At 40.3% G+C, this 20,601-nt stretch overlaps 1 protein-coding gene across 3 annotated transcripts in view; it reads left to right on the top strand.

The window, feature by feature from the left end:
* Positions 1-212: 212 nt before the first annotated feature.
* gpd2 (glycerol-3-phosphate dehydrogenase 2 (mitochondrial)) overlaps positions 213-20,601 on the top strand; it is a 139,207-nt gene continuing 118,818 nt past the window's right edge. For 2 of the 3 annotated variants that reach the window (XM_072261962.1, XM_072261965.1), the window contains exon 1: positions 213-422. The gene's annotated coding sequence lies outside the window, so the exon portion shown is untranslated. The remainder of the gene's footprint in view (positions 423-20,601) is intronic. The other variant, XM_072261963.1, reaches the window with a different exon arrangement.

Below are 20,601 nucleotides of genomic sequence, written 5' to 3' on the forward strand. Positions count from 1 at the left end.
GAGACACCAGAAATGACATAGCCACCCACTCTCCCACACTTTAGGATGAATCACTGGGCAGGTCCAAATTTAAGCATTTTTTTTCTCCGCGCCGGCTGCAATTGGTGCTCCCAGTACAAAACCCAGCCCACATTGATCGTGGCGCTGCCTCCCATTGGGCGCAGGGAGCTGTCAATCTCTGAGGTCACGATTATTATCAATTGCCTGAAACGTTGTCATATCGTAGGAACCCTCGCCGCTGGGGGTGAGGGTTGTGCAATTTCCAAGCGATGTGTACGCGTCCGGATACGGTGGTTTGGTGAGTGGAATGATTAGCGTTCAGTGAAGCGGGGACCGATTTGTTTTTGGAGGATGCAGCGGGCTGCGTGACAACCCGCCCGCCGGCCTGGCGCAGTAGCGGGGATGGTGACATCTGTCAGCAGGTAAGCCCAGAGACCATCTCAGACCCGGAGGCTTCGCATCCGACCTGCCCCCAGGGCAGTGCAGGCGCGTTTCCCTTTCAGAAGCATGTAAAGGCCGCTGTTTTCCCACTTCCCTTTCATGTGCTCCACCCCGGGCTGCTGTGCGCTGGCCGGATCGGACTAGCCCTGCTTTCGGTGGTCAGTCCGGGGATCGCTGGGGTACCGGCAACCCGCAGCGCCACTCAGGAAACGGGCAGGTCTCTGGCTGTCTCCAACCTGATGATAAGCCCGGTGTTTACTCTATCAAACAGGAATGCTCACCATATCCGTCAGTACTTGTGGAGGGAAAATCATAAAAATGCAGCTGGAAACGGGCCCAATTCGTCCCATGCCCAACAAGGTGATACCCTGGTTATTCCCATTTGTCTGCACTGAGCCTGTATCCCTCATAACCCTTCCAAGTCATCTACTTAGCACAATGTCTTTTAAATGTTGTTACCCACATTATTAATTGCTTCCCCTGACAGCTCCTTCCATGTATACATCGCCCTCCACCTCCCTTATAAAACTTCCACCTGGAACCTCTGCCCTCCAGTTATTGGTTTCTTTCCCTGGGAAGAAGAAATTTCTGATCAAAGATTTCTCAACAGATCTGAGGAAAGTGAGAGAGAAGCTCGATTAAAATTAAGAGAATAGTGAGAACAGGAGGGAAGTTTTGTGGCTGGGCCAAAGGCTGAAGAAATCAATTTACAAACAGGGAGATTCTGCAGGATACCAAAGGGCCTGGAAGCGGTAAAAATGTGAATTGATTGTCTGAGGAAGGTTGGCAGGAAATCTGCAATAAACGTTCTGGAGTGATGACTTTTTGAAAATGTTAAACTCACTGTTTTATAATCCCACTGTTCAAAGTTCAAAGTACATTTATTATCAAAGTATGACACCATCTATTACTTTGAGATTCATTTTTGTGCTGGCTTTTACAGGGAAAACAGAAATTAGATTAGATTATGAGGACACGCAGTCCTCATTTATTGTCATTTAGTAATGCATGCGTTAATAAATGATACAATGTTCCTCCTGTGTGATATCACAGAAATACAAGACAGACCAAGACTGAAAAACAATAGAATTTATGAAAAAATATACATGACTAGGACTGACAAATAACCAATATGCAAGGGAAGCCAAATTGTGCATAATAAAAAAATATAAAATTGAGAACATGAATTTTAGAGTCCTTGGAAGAGAGTCTATAGGTTGTGGAGGCAGTACAGCATTGAAGTCAATTAAGCTCTTCACACTGTTTTGGGACCCTGATGGTTGCAGGGTAATAACGGTTTCTGAACCTGGTGGTGTGGCACCCAAGGCTCCTGTACCACCTGCTCAATGGTACTAGCAAGAAGAGAGCGTAGCCTGGACGATGGGTGTCCTTGATGACGGATGTTGCTTTCTTGTGACAAAGATCTTTGTAAATGTGCTCAATGACTCTTGAATGGGCTTCTAAATGGTGGAGCTATAGACTGTCATGGCATCGAAACACACCCTTTGGTTGATTTAGTCCGTGCTGAACAGCTATTCTGCCTTGTACCTTCAGTCCACAGCTGGACCATAGTCCTTCGTAACCCTGCCAACCATGTACTTGTCCAAACTTCTCTTAAATGTTATAAATGAACCCACTTACAATTCTTTTGGCAGCTCATTCAACAGTAGCACCACCCTTTGAGTGAAGAGATATCCCCCTTGTGTTGCCTTTCACCTGTCACCCTTAACCTATGACCTTTAGTTCTAGTCTCACCCAACTGCAGTGGCAAAAGCCTGCATGCATTTATCCTATATATACCCCTCATAATTTTGTTTACTTCCGTCAAATCTCCTTTCATTCTCCTGCACTCCAGGCAATAAAGTCCCAACCTATTTGACCTTTTCCTGTAACTCAAGTCCTTAGGTCCTGGCAATGTCCTTGTAAACTTCATTGGTACCTTTTTCAATTTAATGGATATCTTTCCTGCAGGTAGGTGACTGGAACTGCACACAACACTCCAAGTTAGGCCTCACCCAAGTCTTCAACAAACTTTCCAATTTCTGTTTTCAATACTTTGATTTATGAAGGCCAGTGTACCAAAAGCTTAATTTATGACCTTATCTACCCGTGGCATCACTTTCAAGGAATTCAGTATTCCTAGATTCCTTTGTTCTTTTGCACTGCTCAGTGCCCTACTGTTCAGTGTGCATGTTGTACCTGGTTTCTCCTCCCAAAGTTGCAACTCCCACCTCACACTTGTTTGCATTAATCTGCGTCTGCCACCTTTTAGCCCATTTTCCTAGCTGGTCCAGATCCCACTGCAAGCTTTGATGCCTTCCTCATTGCCCATAATGCCCCCCATTCTTGGTGTCATCCGCAAACTTGGTGATCCAAGTCATTAATATAGATGATAAACAACACCAGAGACTGTAGCACTCCCTGCGGTACACCACTAGTCCCAGGCCTCCAGTCAGAGAGGCAGCCATCTACTACTGCTCTCTGGCTTCTCTTGATAAGCCAATGTTGAATCCAATTTAATACTTATCTTGAATGTCAAGTGACTTAACCTTCTGGACCAGTCTCCCATTCAGGACATTGTCCAAGTCCGTGTCCATGTAGACTTCCTGGAAGAACTATGACAAAGATACTTCATTATGCCTCTTGCACCTTGTATATGTTCTCTACACTTCCTCTGCTACTGAGAACTTTCCAACTGGGTGATGGAGTTCAGTTTATTGAACTTTGTTGGAAGAATATTAGGAGGCCGAAATCAAAGTGCTTTGAATGAGGCTGAGACGGAGAAGTGTCCGGCAGCCAGCAATGGGTCATGCTTGTTGTCAGAATTGAGGTGATTTGCAAATGGCACCAAATTAGTGTTTGGTCTCAATATACTGGAGATGACATTGTGAGCAGTGAGTGCAGTACACTAAATGGATGGAAATGTGGAACTTTGATATAAAATGTCTTGTTTTATTTGGGGGGGGTTGGATATATTGCAGGTATTATGACCCTGAAGATGGAAATTAGGTAAATTTTATTTTTACTTACTAAAGTTGTCCTTCAACTATTGTGTTACATTGAGGTTTCACTGTGTGAAATAGAATGGCAATGGACATAGAAGCAGTTCTTGTGCTTTGACAACTGCTTTGCCCAAGACTGCAGGACATTGCAGAAAGTTGTGAACACAGCCTAAACAAGGGCTTCCGAACCTGGGGTCTACGGACCCCTTTATTAATGGTAGGGGTCCATGGCATAAAGAGGGTTGGGAACCCCGGCCTAGTCTATCAAGAAAACCAGCCTCCCCCTCTGGATTCAGTCTATACTTCTGCCTTGGGAGAGCAGCCAACATAATCAAAGGCCACTCCCAGACATTCTCTTTTCTTTCCTCCTCCCATCGGGCGAAAGTTACAAGAGCTTGAGAATGCATACCACCAGATTCAAGTATAGCTTCTTCTCCATTTTTACAAGACTTGATTTCTTATCCAATTAAGATGTACTTTATAAGAACACAGTAATATAAAAATGTATGGGGTCTCTCAGTTTACCTCATCATTGCTCTTGCACTTTATTTGTCTATCTGCACTGCACTCTGTAACTGCAACACTATATTCTGTATTTTTTTGCATTCAATCTTAATATACGTACTTAAGTAAAGAAAGATCAATAAACAATTATTGCTTAACAATAATCAATTACTAATCCTGTATTTGCATGAATGGCAAATGACTATTGATGGAGATATAAGAATGAATGAGACTGTCCTAAAAGGATTTTTAAAGATTATTAAATAGGGAGGAAAAGGATAGTAGCATGCTGCTGTAAGTCTAGAAATGTATGGAAAATAATAGATCTGCAGCTATTTACTTTTACTGTTTGCACGATTCGGTTTATTCCTTTCTCTGTGCATTGGGTGTTTGGGTGTTTTGGGGTTTCTCTATTTTGTGGCTGCCTGTGAGGAGACAGAATTCAAGGCTGTATAATGTATATCATCATCATCATCAGGTGCCATGCCCAGTTTGAGCTTTGACTGCCATGGCCCACACACTCTTGTTTCAAGCCAAGTGGATCAATTCATTGGTATTCGTTTCCAGTTCTCTGGCTGCTGTCTCCATCATCATTTGTCTTTGCCTTCCTCTTGCTTTCTTCCCTTCAATCTTTCCCATAATTACCGTGCATTCTAACTCCTCTTTCCTAATCACATGTCCAATGAAGTTACATTGCCTTTTCATGATCTCATACATTATTTCTCTTTTTGTGCTTGCTCTGTTCATGACATCCTTGTTAGATATTCGTTTCGTCCATGATATTCTTTGCATCCTCCTCAAAAACCACATCTCTGCTGCTTCAATTCGTTTCCTCATGTTACTGGATATTGTCCAACATTCTGAGCCATATAACATAACTGGATAAATGTAACATTTCAAAACTCTGAAGTGGGTTGTCATGCCTAGTTTAGTATTGGTAAGTATACTCTTAATTCTTTTAAAGGTGTCTTTTGCCATCCCTATTCTTCTTTTGATGTCCATGTCGTACCTGCCATCTGATGTCACCCAGTTTCCTAAGTAGCAAAAGTTTTGTACTTGTTTTGTCTTCCCCGTTTATTCTAAATGCGGATAGGATTCTCCTTCTTTTTGGATATCACCGTACATTCTGTCTTTTTGCAATTGATAGATAGACCCATTTTTGCTCTTTCTTCAACAACTATATAAATTAAGTTTTTGTTCCCAGTACAGATTTCTGATTAGGCGGAGGTCTTTCGAATCTAGATCTAGAGTTTCCTGTAATATTTCAAATAACTTATTGTGCTTCACTTCTGATTTTGTTAGTCCATTTAAAAAAAACAAACAAATCTTTTTGCATTTGAATAGCTTGTTCTGATAGTATCCTTAACATCAATATTGTGTTTCTTGTACCTTTGTCTTTCACAAAACCACATTGTTCTTTACCTATTTCGGCTTGTATCTTACTTTTAGCTCTTAGAAGTAAAAATTCTTAGAAGTTTCTTGGTGATATGACTCATTAAACTTATGGTCCTATGTAATTCACATACTATTGCTCCAGGTTTCTTAGGAAGAGTGATAAATTGATTATTTTTCCATCTCTTCTGGTATGATTCCAGTCTCATAAAGGTCATTGATTAAATCAGTAAGTTTTTCAATTCCATAATCTTCAAAGGGTGATAATTTGTTCTATTACTAATTCATCAGGACCTGCTGCCTTTCCTTTCTTCATCTTATTTATTGCATTACGAACTTCATATTTTAAAATACTTGGACCTTCATTGTTTTTCTTAATTTCTGGTTTCTTACCTCGTTTGTCTTCAAACACTTCCTGAATATACTCAGTCCATCTGTCCATAATCTCACCTTTTTCCATGATAATGGTACCGTCTTTTGCTTTCAAACATCCACCTGAGGAACAGAGGAGCTTTTTACCAGTGATATTCTTGATTTGTTGATGTAACCTTTTTGGATCAGTATTAGGGATTCTTTCCATTTGCTCACATTCCTGGTTTGACCATTCTTCTTTGGCTTTTTGATGTAAGCTTTTAATTTTTTTATCTAAGGACTTATATTCTCTAGGATTTGCTTTCTTCCATTAGATCTTTGATTTCATCTGTCATCCATTTATTCTTTGTGCTTTTTTCTTTTCTAGGAATCACTGACTTTGCTGATTCTACTAAGGCATCCTTTACAGAGTTAAATTTCATTTCTACATGATTGCTATCATCTTCAACAGATTCTATTTCTAGACTTTGAAATCTATTCCTTACTTCAATTGTAAATTTTTGTCTTAAACAGTCAAGGGATTGTTCAGATTTTTGCTTCTTCAGTTTTTTAAGTTTTACTTTTACATGACATACTACTGGATTATGGTCACTATTACAGTCTGCACCTGGATATGTTTTGCATTGAGTCACTGAGTTTCTAAATCTTTGGTTTATAGTAATAAAGTCAATTTGATTTCTAGTGTTATCACCTGGACCTTTCCAGGTCCACAAGCATCTTGGATGGTTTTTAAAGCAGGTATTCATAATGACCTGATTATTCATCTTGCACCATTCTGCCCATTTCTCACCTCTTTCATTTCTTTCCCCTAGTCCAAATTTTCCTATGGTATTTCCACCAGCACCTTGTCCTGCTTTAGCATTTAGATCTCCCATGACAATAACAGTATCTTGAGATTTGCATCCATTCTTTGCTTGTTCAAGCCCTTCATAGAATTTATCTATATCCTCATTTGTTCCATCTGTTGTTGGTGCGTATACCTGTATAACTGCTAAATCAAATGGTTGTCCTCTGAATCTAACAAAGAGCATTCTTTCTGATATTGCCCGTGTCCTAAAACACTTTTTGCCATGTTTTCATCCATAAGAATTCCTATTCCATTAGTATGGGTTGGTCCACATGAATAAACTAGTGTCTTATTTCTAATCTGACATGTTCCAGCACCTATCCAACGAACTTCGCTAATTCCCATGATGTGAATCTTTAGTCTTTCCATTTCATTTATTACATTGTCCAATCTTCCTGCTTGATTTAGGGTTCTTACATTCCAAGTGGCAATAATTTTCTTTTGTGTTACATGAATTTTATGAGCCGTAGCTTGATGATGGTCGGGGATTCCCCTGCTGACCAGAATCAACCCTACCGAGCGAAGCGTCTTCAGAATTGTCTTGAAGATCCTCTTGACGCTGTTGTTGTGTGATACATTTTGTGAGTTTGACCATGGGTTTCTTAGCAAATAGATTCTAGGAAACTTAGTGTCCAGCAACGGTGGTTTGCTATTGCCTTCCATTGGGCGAACTAAAAAAAATCGCCATTTCTCTTCCCAAATAAATATTCATCCGCTTGTACTATAGCTGTTGACATTTGAGGTCATAGCTCATCCGCCTTCTCCGTCATAAGTTCAGTTACTGAACCTGTCGGATCTGTCGTTGGCCTTCGCTCGTATCCTGAGCAGGAACCTTTGCAAGTGCTACCGTTCCGGGTCAGAGCGGCCCTGGGAGCAATGAATGACTGAGGGGTAGCTCCGCTTTCCCCAGAGCTCTGAAAGTCCCCAATCAGAGCCTCATCACCAGTTGCAGTTTAGAGTCATACCCATGACTCAATGTATATATATTTTGCTAATAAATATACTTTGAACTTTTGAACTTTTTTAAAAATCCTGAATTGAGGAGGATAAGGTGCTACTTCAGAGCAATCCAAGATCTCTTTACTGCTATATTTAGCTAGTGACCTAATTGATTGCAGAGGGGATGTGCTGGTGAAAAGTGCATGTGTGAAGTTCTGTGCACATGCTCACAGGGACATGTATTGATTTTTGATCCTGTACATTTATTCATCAAACCTTTCTTGATCACATCTCTCACTACAAAAATTTACTTTGCCCCTAATGCTGAAAGGTGACAAACCTACATGTGAGCTTATTCTTGGGATACTGACACATACAAAATGCTGGAGGAACTCTGCAGGTCAGGCAGCATCAATGGGAGGGAATAAATGATCAATGTTTTGGGCTGGGATTCTTCAGGACTGGAAAGTAAAGAAGAAGAAGCCAGAATAAGAAGGTGGGGGGAGGGGAAGGAGTGCAGGTGATAGGTGAGACCGGGTTGGAGGAAGGTGAGTGGGTGAAGAGGGGTTGAACTGAGACGTTAGGAGGTGATAGGTGGAAAAGGTAAAGGGCTGAAGAAGAAGGAATCTGATAGGACTGGAGTGGACCTTTTTGGACTTCAATATTTTAATTTTAAAAGTCTATCTTTGAATGGATTTGTGTAGCATCAATACAAGTCACATTCAGATTTGGAATGTTGAATTACAGGTTCCCAAATATTCTGCTCAGTACTGACTGCAACATTTCATATTGTTGGGGATCTAATGTCTAAGTCACTTATCCCTTCTGGAAGCTTCAGTTTTATGGAAACATCTAATGACTTGATGGCGAAAAAAATCAAGACATGTTCTCTCTCTTGCTTTTGCACATTAGTTGTTTGTCAGTCTTTATTTATGTATAGTTTTTCATAAATTCTATTGTATTTTTTTTAATTTTCCTGTAAACGTTTGCCAGAAAATGAATCTCAAGTTTGTATATGGTAACATTATATAGGCATCCGTTAGTCTCGTGAGACCATGAATTTGTGCCTGGGCAAGGTTGTATTGAAGACCGGCAGTTGCCCATGCTGCAAGTTTCCCCTCTCTATGCCACTGATGTTGTCCAAGGGAAGGGCACTAGGGCCGATACAGCTTGGCACCGGTGCCGTTGCAGAGCAATGTGTGGTTAAGTGCCTTGCTCAAGGACACAACACGCTGCCTCAGCTGAGGCTCGAACTAGTGACCTTCAGATCATGAGACCGACGCCTTAACCACTTGGCCACGTGCCAACGCCAGTACTGTGATAATTAATTTACTCTGTACTTTGAACGTTTTTCACCACCCTGTCAACTTGCATGGCTGCTTTCAATGAATAGTCCACTAATACTCCTGGGGCCAGCTATTCCACAACCCTTGTCAGTGCCCTGCCATTCACTCTGTAGATCCTGACATGGTTTGACTGTCCAAAATGCATTGCCTCACACTTACCTAAGTTGAAATCTATTTGCCACTCCTTAACCCATCTCTCTAACTCAGAGGTTCTCAGTCTGGGGTCCACAGACCCCTCAGTTGATGGTAGGGATTCATGGCATTAAGAAGGTTGGGAACCCTTGCTCTAGCTGAGCAAGATCTCTTTGCAATTTGTTATAACTTGCTTCACTATTTACAAGACTGTTTGAGTTAGCGTCATCAGCAAACTTGCTAATTGTACCATATGCACGTATGTCCAAATAATTTACATAAAAATGAATACTAACACTGATCCCTGGAGCTCCCCACTATTCACAGGCTTCCAGTTGGAGTATCAGCCTTCAAACCATCACCTTTTGCTTCCTGCCATCTAACTCCTTTTGAATAGCATTCTTGAACAACAGTAGCCACCCTCCCTCCTTCAGAACTTCGGCAGTGGTTAATGACGAAACAAGTGTCTCATCAAGAGCATCCGTGATTTCTTCCCTGGTCTCCCTCGAGGTCTGAAGGTGCACTTGTTCTAGCCTTGGGTATTTGCCCGCCTTAATACACTTCAAGGTTTCAAACATCTCCTTCCTCATAATAAGCATAGGGTCCAAGAATTCACTACCTATTACCCTAATTTCTTTGGCACCCACAATATTCTTCTTTGGAAACATAGGAGAAATAGACATTTAAAAAATCAGCCATCTCCTGTGGCTCCGCTCATAGGCAGTCCTGATGGTCTTTAGGATGACATGTTCTCTCCCTAGTCATCCCTTCGCTATTCATAGAGCTGAAGAATTTTTAACCTTACCCACCAAATTTATCTGATACTTTCATTTTGCCCTCCTGATTTTCCTCTTAAGCCTGATCTGAAACATTTTATTTGTTGAGCAATTCATTCATACCCAGCTGCCAAAATGTGATATACATTTCCTTCATTTTCCTCACTGGAGCCTTGATATCTCCCATCATCTGGGTTCCCCGAATTTGGCATGCCTTCCTTTACTCCTAACAGAAGTATGCTGCTCTACAGACTCTTGATTATGGTCCATACAAAAGCCCTCCTTTTGTCTTCATTTAGAGTCATCCAGTTCACCCTAGCTAGATCCTGCCTAATTTGACTTGCTCCAGTTCAGGATTTAAACCTGTGGCCCTGTTCTATGCTTTTCTTTAAATATTTTAAAACTAGTAGAATCATGGTCACTGGACCGAAAGTCTTCCTCAAATGCCACTTCAGTTACTTGGCCCATTGCCACTGTAGTTAATTGAGCATTCAGCAAAGAGTGGCTCACTTACTGAGGTAAGTTCTGCTGCATTCCTCAGAACTTGATGCAATACTTTCCACATGTTTGAGTGATAGAGGTTTGGCAACACTGAACAAGTTCAACAGTATTTAGAATCATCACTATCAACGCTCATTGCCGAGACACCTCAGATACAGTTTGTGCACTGCAATGTCTGGTTTATTAGCATCCTTCAGGGCAGCCAATATCACCATCCTAACTGTATGTGGCTGCACACTCAACAATGCAGTTGGCTTGAAACTGCCTCCTCAGTTCAGTAGCAATTACCAGTGGAGAATATGTAAAGGCATTGTCAGCAACATCCATGTCCAGTAACTGAATTAGAAAAAAAAAGTATATTTCCAGCTATCAAGGTTGTTAGGACTGCTGGTCATTGGTAGGGCTCTGCGTGTATTACCATTACAAAGATTGTAGTCCACCAAAAATAAATAACCTTCAGATTGCTAGTCAAACGCCTTAACCACTTGGCCACGTGCCCAAGTACATACTGTACTCTACTACTTAAAATGCAGTATACATAGATCATCAGGGCTGAGCTTAATGCCCAATTAACATTGGCTGATGCATTCTTGGTTCCCAATAAACAAAACTTTTACTTAGTGTTATCTCAGGCTGGGAATTGAGAATAAGAGCTGCTTTCTTTAATATTCTGATCTGAAAGATTTGTATGGAATGTGAATATAGGGGTAGAAAACAAGTGGAGCTTGCACTGTAGTCAGAGATACCTGCTGGTCAGTTGGTTGTCCAGTGTCCATCTGTATATTCCATTGTTGGGTGGCAGGGCACAGATATGTCTCTACCAAAGGAGCTGTAAGATATTCCTTCCCACCACCATCCTGCAGATCACCCTTGGGCAAGGTGTAGCACCTGCTTAGCCCCTGATCAGGGCCACACGAAGCCATGGGAGCAGCTGGTGGACGATTGTATGAGCAGCCACTGTATATCACAATTCCTGGTTATGTGGCCACTGATGCCAGACAGACAATCACTGAAGAGTATTGATAATGGCTGGGATCACCATTTTGTAAACATACCTCCCAGAGGAATGCAAACCACTTCTGTAGAAAAGTTTGCCGAGAACAATCATGGTCAAAGATCATTTACGTCATATGAGACAGCACATAATGGTGATGCTATTCCATTGATCAAAGGGGAAAGGAAATTGTCCTCTTATATGTTGTATATAAATATTTCATTTTTAATTCAAAATGATTAATGTATGAATCAAATGGGAAAACAGCTATTATTTATTTTTATTAATTGAGATGCAGGTGGTCAAGGCCCTTTGAGCCACTCTACCCAGCAATATCCCCATTTATTTATTTATTATTAACTCTCGACTAATCACGGGGCAATTTACAATGACCAATTAACCTACCAACCAGTACCTCTCTGGACTGTGGGAGGAAACCAGAGCTCCCGGAGGAAACCTCTGTGGTCATGGTGAGAACGTACATCTGGTGTATTTTTTTTAAAAAAAAAATGAACCTAAGCAAGGTCCTATCACAGGGCAGAGTCAGAATCAGATTTAATACCACCATGCAGGTGTAATGAAATTTGTTAACCTTATGGCAGCAAGACGATATATATCTATTAAATAGTTAAGTTAAAATAATTAGTGCAAAATAACAGAAATAAAAAGCAAGTAGTGAGGTAGTGTTCATGGGTTCAATGCCCATTTAGGAATCAGAGGGCAGAGGTGAAGAAGCTGTTCCTAAATTGCTGAGTGTGTGCCTTCAGGCTTCTGTACCTCCTTCCTGTGTGAAGAGAGAATGTTGCAGGTGGTGTGGTTCTTTATGGAATCTTAATTGAGTATTAAGTGAATAGAATCTTCCCCCATTTTGTAATGATTAGAAATTTTCATATCTCAGTAAAGTAATTTCCTCGGGTGTTTCATGATTGTTACTGAAACTCAGATATGATGATCAAACTTTGTAGCCAAAATCCACTTACTTTCGGTGTTCTTTTATTACATCAGTTTGCATTACCGACAACATTCCCTCTCATTTGTTTTTACAGCTGCATGGACCAACTGTTGCTCTGAGCAAAACTTTTTACATGGCCTGAAAACTGCGCGGCACTTTAATAATACAGTATATAAAAGAAAATTCCAGCTGCGCGGTAACAGAGGCTGTGGTTGCAGGGACATTTTGGTTACTGTGCAGCAGTGCACCTCCCTTACAGATATTATTTCAATGCAAAATGATTTCTATCTGAGTGATACACACAAAATGCCGGAGGAACGCAGCAGGTCAGGCAGCATCCATGGAGGGGAATAAACAGTCGACGTCTCGGATGGAGACCCTTCATCAGGACTAAAGTCAGATTTCAGTCTGACATCTGAGGGAAAAGCTGACTGCGACTCTCTGGAGGAGTCTTGCCTAGCTTCATTCAACTGTCAGGTTAGAGTTGTTCTGCTGACAGATAAAGCTTTTGAATTTGGTGTACACTGAGAGTTTAGCATCAACACAAAAGTCCTCTTGGCTTCTCAGCTCCTAAACCTATGGGGTATGAATGACTGGCAGGTGTTGGTATGTGGGTAAGCACCTCTGTGGGGAAGGAGAGTGAGCACCAGTGTAATAGGATTATTGTTACAATACTACTTACCGCTACTTCAGACAGTTAAGCAAGACCAAGCATGCAGTGAACATAGGAATTAAAGTTTCAGGCGTTCTTTTAACAACAATGTCTATTTTGTTTTTCGGCGGGCTTTAACTTGGTGAGGTTGATCCTTTTCATGTGGAGTAACTCTGGCTTGCTGACATTTTAATAGAATAAGAACTGTTCACTGATCAGTTGTTCAACCTGTCAGTGCCGCTTGTACTTGTCACTTGAAGTGTTAAGTCGCTTGAGGAGCTGCGCAAATCGTATCCTTGTAATGGAATTCCTCTGTACTACTCAGAAGATAAATTCAGCAATCCCGGATGGGAGCGCAAGCCAAAGAATAAAAATAACTGCAGGGCTCAACACCGTGAGTCCTTACTTCGTTAAGTAGTTAAAGGCCATCCATTAGTAAGGAACGGGCTCTTTTTACAGATATCCATAAGCCAATTTTCAGAGTTAGAAGATACACAAAGATCATTCAACATGGTGACCCTACCTCGAGAGCGTTGTAATGAATGCCGTCAAAAGCGTACAAGAACAATTGCTGAAATTGGGGAGAAAGAGGAAAGTAGTTTTGTCGTTATAAGAATGTATGCATGTAAGTTGGGCTTCTGAATTCAAGTGTAGGGGTATCCATAGGACAGGTGTTCATAACATGGCCGTGGCCTGAATTGCATTGATTCTGTGATTCGCAGCAAGGATGGTAATGTTTTGAGTAACTTCCGCTTCATGATCACCTCCAAACACCAGTTAAGTTTCTTTACGTCTCCATCTGGTGTGGGAGCAGCCGAGCATCAGACCAGAAGTCCTTACAAAGGACTGTGAGAACAGTTAAGGGGATCACAGGTCTCCCTACCATCCATCAGGAGTGCTGTGTATGTAGGGCCTTTAGTATTATTAAGGAACCCATCCATCCATCCAGCAAGCATCCTCTTTGGATTTTCTACCATCAGACAGGAGACTGCGATGTACAAAAACAAGATGGGACCAGTTTCTTCCCTCAGGACATTAGGCTTCTGAACTTCCTGCTGCATCACCTTTGAAGTGTCACTGTTCTGTATTTTACAATGTTTAATGTTAATGCACTTTAGTTTGTTATTTATGTGTGATTCATCTGTAGATTTTATCTTCCCCTTCTTAAGTTATCGTGTGTCATGTGTGTACTGTGCTTTACATTTTGGTTCAGAATAATGCCTCGTTTCCGTAGACATTATGTGGTCATGCACGTGTGTATATAGTTAAATAACAATAAACTTGACTTTGTGCTACACACTGTGATGTGATGCTGGGGATGGGAGAGGTTTGAGTTGACTGGCAGTCGGGCTCAGCTGGAATTTCTGTTTCTTCTTGATTGGGACTCGAGGTGGGGCCCCAATAATGTGGCACAGGAGTATGAGTTCCTGAGTGGTCAGAAATAGTGGTCACTGGTTCTACAAATACCTACACACCTTGAGCTTTTGTCCTCTTACATACAGTTAACGACAATTCATATTTTTCTTCCATTGGAAGGTGAACTTACCAGCACCTGATAAACCCGAGATTCTGCACATGTTGGAAATCTGCACTTGGCTGCAGGCTTCCAACTTCTTGCGTGTCTTATCTGCACTGGTTTCTCTTAAAGGTAACTGAGTCCTTTCTGCTGTGAGTTAAATTCAAAAACTTGCCAATGCTTATTGCCTGACACTTATTTACATGAAATTTCAGGTTTAGTACAATAAACAACCAATTATGCATACCAATTTCCTTAATTATGGAATTCCCATATGATGTTAATCACCAAGCAGATTAAATTTTTATGTGTAATTTCAAATGCTATTATCATTGATAAGCTCGATTCACTGTATTTTTGTCTGTTTAAACACTTTGCCACTGTCCAAGCATTTTTAATTTCATTTATAATAATACCAATCTGCCACCCACACAATCTTTTTCATCAAGTAAATTATAGAACATTTATATAGTCACAGAAAAATTATTCAAATTGGATGTTGAAGTGGGAAATTTCTATTTAACTTTAGTATAGGTTATGTATAAATAGCTCATTTTCTGTCATATTTCTGACATACTCACTCTTGTTTTACTAAAGATAACACAATGTTAATCATTTCATTGAAATATTCCCACAACCAGTGGACTCATTTTTGAGGACTCATGTTTTCAATATTTATTGCTTATTTCTTTATTATTATTTCTTCCTTTTTGTATTTGCACAGTTCGTTGTCTTCTGCACTCTGGTTGAATGCCCTAGTTGGGTGTTTTTTCATTGATTCTGTTATGGTTATTAGTATGCCCACAAGAAAATGAATCTCGGTTGTTTATGGTGACATATATGTACTTTGATCTTCAAAGTAATCTAATTATCAAAATGAGAAAGTGGAAATCCAAAGCAACAGAAGCAAAATACAGAAGGAACTCAGCAGATCGGGCAGCATCTATGGAAATGAATAGACTGTGTTTTGGGCCAAGACCCTTCTTCAGGACAGAAGGAAGGGGTATAATGTACCAGAGACCTCGTGCCATAACTTGAATTTACTGTAATTGTTGCATAATCTACTGTTAAAGTGACGAGTTGGTCATTAAATGCGAAGGGTCTTGTAGCTTGTAGTAACAGTTTGTTAGGTTTAGTCACTACTAAAATGAAATTTAGTATGTTTGATGGATTCGCTTATTGCTCCAACTATTTAGGAAAATGTAGAAAACCATGCCTGTGGGGGGAGGGTGAAACAGGCTATTAGCAAAATAATGTTTTGAACTCTGTTTGAAAGCAGTGTCTGTAGTACTGACACAATCATCTTCTGCGTCTTTAATATAGGGACTGCTCAAAAGCGGGGTGAGAAAACTATTGTTCAGAGGAGAAACGTTTAAGGCATTGAGCAATCGGAGTGACACTTTCATTAAAGAAAATGTCATATTGAAGGGTCTTGGACTGAAACTGATATTTTTTCTTTTTTTTTCATTATATAGGAGCAGAATTAGGCCATTTGTTCCATCGAGTCTACTCTTCAATTTCATCATGGCTGATCCATTTTCCTTCTCACCCCCAATTTCATGCCCTGATTAATCAGGAATCTATCAACCTCTGCCTTAAATATACCCGATGACTTGGCCTCCACAGACTTTTCCATAGACGCTGCTCGACCTGCTGAGTTCCCCCAGCAGTTTTTGTGTGTTGCTAGAGAAAATGGCTAAAGGTTTTTAAAGGGTGATCAAGCAGAGGTGGATACACGGGGAACAAATTGCTGAGAGTAAGATATTTGAATGTTCTGACCTTGCTGAAGAACCAAATGGTGCATTGATGGCTGGAATCAAGAGAACAGATAATTCAGAATATGATAAGGATTTGAGAATACTATGGAATTGGGGTGAAAACTATAGAATTAGAGTCATGGATGATTGAAATGTTATTATCGGGTCAGAAAGCTGTGAAGGCTGGTATGGAAGCTGAATTTCATCTAGAACACGGTATGTTGAGCATGGAATCATGGAATTATCAAGATGCAGAAAGAGACCATTCAGTTGTGTTTTCCATACATTCCCTTGCTTGTTTTCTCGGTCCAGTAATTTTGCACATTTTTCTCTCACATCCCCATCCAATTCCCTTTTGAAGTGATAATTGGCCCTTTTTCCAATATTGATATTGTAGTAAACGTCAGAAAATGACCCATCCTCGCATCCCGTGTGTCTTTTACATTACATTTTAAATCTGGTCCTTGAACCACATAGGAACATCCCCATTCCATTTATTCCATTAAACGCAATTGTGTAAATAAATCACCAGAAGATCTGCTGTCTGCTCCTCTGTTCGAAGAGCTTCAGGTGAACCTGCACAGTGCTATGTTTTCACTTCCACTACCCCTTCTCCCAAGTTTTAATCTCATGCCTTCACAGGCAGTGGTGTAAATCTGATAACAAATTGGACATTAAAGAAAATGAAGGATGTAAACCCGAAATGGAAAAGCTGAGTACAGGAATGATAAATGAGAATTTCTCTAATGGAAAAGCAGAGTTAAGGTCAAGGTGCCAACTGCTGCAGTAGAAGTAGTTAATGTTCTTGGAAGGAACATAGACATTAATGTTTGGTGAGGGTCTAGTGGTGGGGGGGGGAGCAAGATTAAGGGAATTGGTTTATTCAGAAAGGGAGTAGAATTTTTGGTTCAGCATTACTTATAACACCAAATAATTATTTTGTGACAAGCTACATTAACAGTTTTACATGAGTCAATGCATTTTCACATTCAAAATTCAAAGTAAATTTATTATCAAAGGACATGCATGTCACCATAAACAACCCTGAGATTCATTTATTTATGGGCTTACTCAATAAATCCATTTTCTAGCAGGCAAACTCAATAAATCCAATAAGCAAAATAAAATCAATGAAAGATCACAGCAAAAGAGTAGACAGCCATTGCAAAAGACAACAAACTCTGCAAATACAAAAGAAAGTAGTAGTAATGATAATCAATAAATATTGAGAACATGAGATGAAGAGTCCTTGAGAGTGAGTCCACAGGTTGTGGGACCAGTTCAATAATAGGGCAAGTGAGGTTATCTCCTTTGGTTCAAGAGCCTGATGGTTGAGGAGGTAATAACTGCTCCTGAACCTGGTAGTGTGAACTCTGAGACTCCTGTACCACCTTTCTGATGGCAGCATTGAGAAGGGAATATGTCCTGGATGGTGGGGGTCCTTGACTGCTTTGCTGTGACATTTGCAACCCATGGTTTGTGCCCTTGAGCAAGGCACTTAATCACATATTGCTCTAGTCTGTGCGAGGAGTGGCGCCCCACGTAGACTTCCAATCTGCGCCTTGTAAGGTATGAAAATGCCCGACGCAGGCCTCTCATGGTCTGAGTCGACGTTTCAATTGAAGTGGTGTAAAATGAAGTCCAATACGCTGGTGTGTGTGTGTTGATGTGAGTGAAAATGTACATAAGTGAGACTTTAAATCAATGAACAAATAAATAGCTTTCTACTTTGTTTGATCGGTATTCTGCTCTTTAGTGTGTCTGTAAAGCCATTTTCCACAATATGGTCATGACCATAATGACGATTTTGTGCCATCAATAAGCACAATTTGCACTTTTCTGCTTTCTATCCAACCAATATACTTTTTTTTGTCTTTCTAATCCTGTATTATTTATTGACCTAACTCTAGGGACACTGTTCAAGCACTCAAAGTACTGCATCCTGGAATTAGGAATGAGTCAGACAATTTGAAGGGAAGACTACACACTGGGACATTACTAATGATTATTTCAGTTTCCAGCAGCAGAGTGCATTGGGTTTATTATTAATGTTCAATCATAACTCCTCTGATTTGAAAGAAAAAATCTTTTTTTTAATATTTCTAACTTTTTTCTCCATCCCCAATAAATTGCATAAAGCTTTCAGTTGCAGCTCCTAAAGCACCCTCCTTGTCCAGACGTTGTTTCTGATAATTAGGGTTGGGTTATTATGATACTACATTTTTCACAATCAGGGTAATTAATATTCTATAAAAAGGATGTGCTTTAGTTAATATTCGGCAATTTCCGAAGATTGATTCGGCAGCAGGCACAAGGAATTTAATTTGTGATGAATGAATTAGAAGCTAGTGCAGTATTTGTGGTTGGATATATTTTGTTTCTAGCATTTGCTTTAGTTACTTCATATTTTCGAACTGGAGCTGGAACTTAAATGCTGATGAATGCCAATAGGAATTTTGTTTTTAACCTTATGCTTTCAAAAAGTTGAAAGAAAAAGTTCAAAAGTAAATTATTTTTATCAATATACCTTTCTGTAACCCTCTCACTGGGGCTGGTATACAGACTTGGATACTCTGCTAGCTGCCATGTGACTCAGTGGGGAGAGGGCCAGCTTTGATAAGCAACACACTTCTAGGGTCAGTACGATTTGGTTTCAACCAAACAGGAAAGTTGGGATGTTCTGGGAAGGGACTGGAATAGTAGAGAATGCTGTCTAGATGCTGCCCCATGCAAAGTTTTTGCTTGCCAGAAAAATAACAGATTGTATACTGGCATAAAATTACAAAGGAAACAGATTCACCAATAATCCAACCTTAACAAATAGTTAACAGAAAAAAAGGAAAAATAAAAGGGCCTATTACAGTTAAACCAATCCAAATGTGCACATAAACATTGGAGCTCGTTCCTGGAGTAGTCTGGAGCTCTTTCCTGGAGCAAGTATTGCTTTACTTGCGCACTAAACCAACATTCTGTGCGAATGCGCAGCCACAGTTCAAACTTCCTTGAAGACAACTTCGAACTAACTGGCTAACTCAGTTATCATAACTCAATTGGTTATCAGGGCAAATGGCTCCTTATCTTTATCTGAAGCCAAAACACTAGTTGCTGAAGTTTACAAACAGGATATACTATGTTTGCAGAAAACTGCTGAAATAAAAATACCTCTCAGCATAGCAGTAGAAATTGTAACCAGGGCATTACATATACAACCCTGAAGTTCATTTTCCTGTGGACATATTCAGCAAATCTATAGAATAGTAACAATAAGAGGATCAATGAAAGACAAACCAAAGTGCAGAAGACAACAAACTGTGTAAATGCAAATATAAATAAATAGCAATAAAGGACACGAGATAAAGAGTCCTTACAATGATCTCACTTTTTATGGGAACATTTCAATGATGGGGCAAGTGCATGTAGTTATCCCCTTCTGTTCAAGAGCCAGCTGGGTGACGGGTGCTAACTGTTCTTGAACCTGGTGGTGTGAGTCCCGAAGCTCTTGTACCTTCTACCTGATGGCAGCAGCGAGGAAAGAGCATTGCCTGAGTGGTGAGGATCTCTGATGATGGATGCTGCTTTTGTATGACAGTGTTTCATGTAGATGTGCTCAGTGGCTGGGAGGGCTTCATTTGTGACGTACAGGGCTGAGCCCACTACCTTTTGTAGGACTTTCCATTCAAAGACATTGGCGTTTCCACTTTAAGAATCTATTGTCACTAAAAGTGCTTTGAAGATAATATATTATCTGCATTAAACATAAATATAGTGCTGGTGCACTTGTCATTAAAATGCAACTTTGGAAATATCATGTCAATGAAATTGCATAAATATACATTAATATTTGTATGACTGACCTTTTGAAAGCTTCATATGGTATTATTGCATGTGTCAGAGGCCTCCAGCATCCTCAAGGATGCAGTAGCTTGTTTACATTTGTATTTGCTTGAAAATAATATGTCCTTTTGAGTGAATGGTAGTGATTGAATAAAAGTTGGTATCCATCTCATTCGGGAAGAGAGCAGTATGCGAGTGCATACGTGTCTTGCAGTATGAAAAAGCTAAACAAAACCCACAAATATTTGAGTATCCTGAGATTCAGAATCCAATTTATTATCATTGACGTATGTCCTGAGTCTTGTTTTGTGGCAGCAGCACCGTGCGCAATAAATAAATCACAACAAAACAATAGATAAATAGTCTAAAGAGCTATAAGGAGTTGGTGCTCATGGACGGTTCTTTGGTATTGGTTATTTCCAATAATATAAGGCGTCCTAAATTCCACTTATTAACAGAGATGGGTAGTCATCCATTATTTTTGGGTGGCGGGGTGGAGATACCTCGCTACCAAGAGAGGTGTAAGGCGCTCCTTCCCTCCACTAGCCTGCAGATCACCCTTGGGCAAGGTGTAGCACCTGCTTAGACTCTTCGCGCCCCCCCCCCCAATGGATCAGGGTCACGTGAAGCCATGGGATGGTCTT

This window comes from Mobula birostris, chromosome 6, assembly GCF_030028105.1.
Source record: "Mobula birostris isolate sMobBir1 chromosome 6, sMobBir1.hap1, whole genome shotgun sequence".
Lineage (NCBI taxonomy): Eukaryota > Metazoa > Chordata > Chondrichthyes > Myliobatiformes > Myliobatidae > Mobula > Mobula birostris.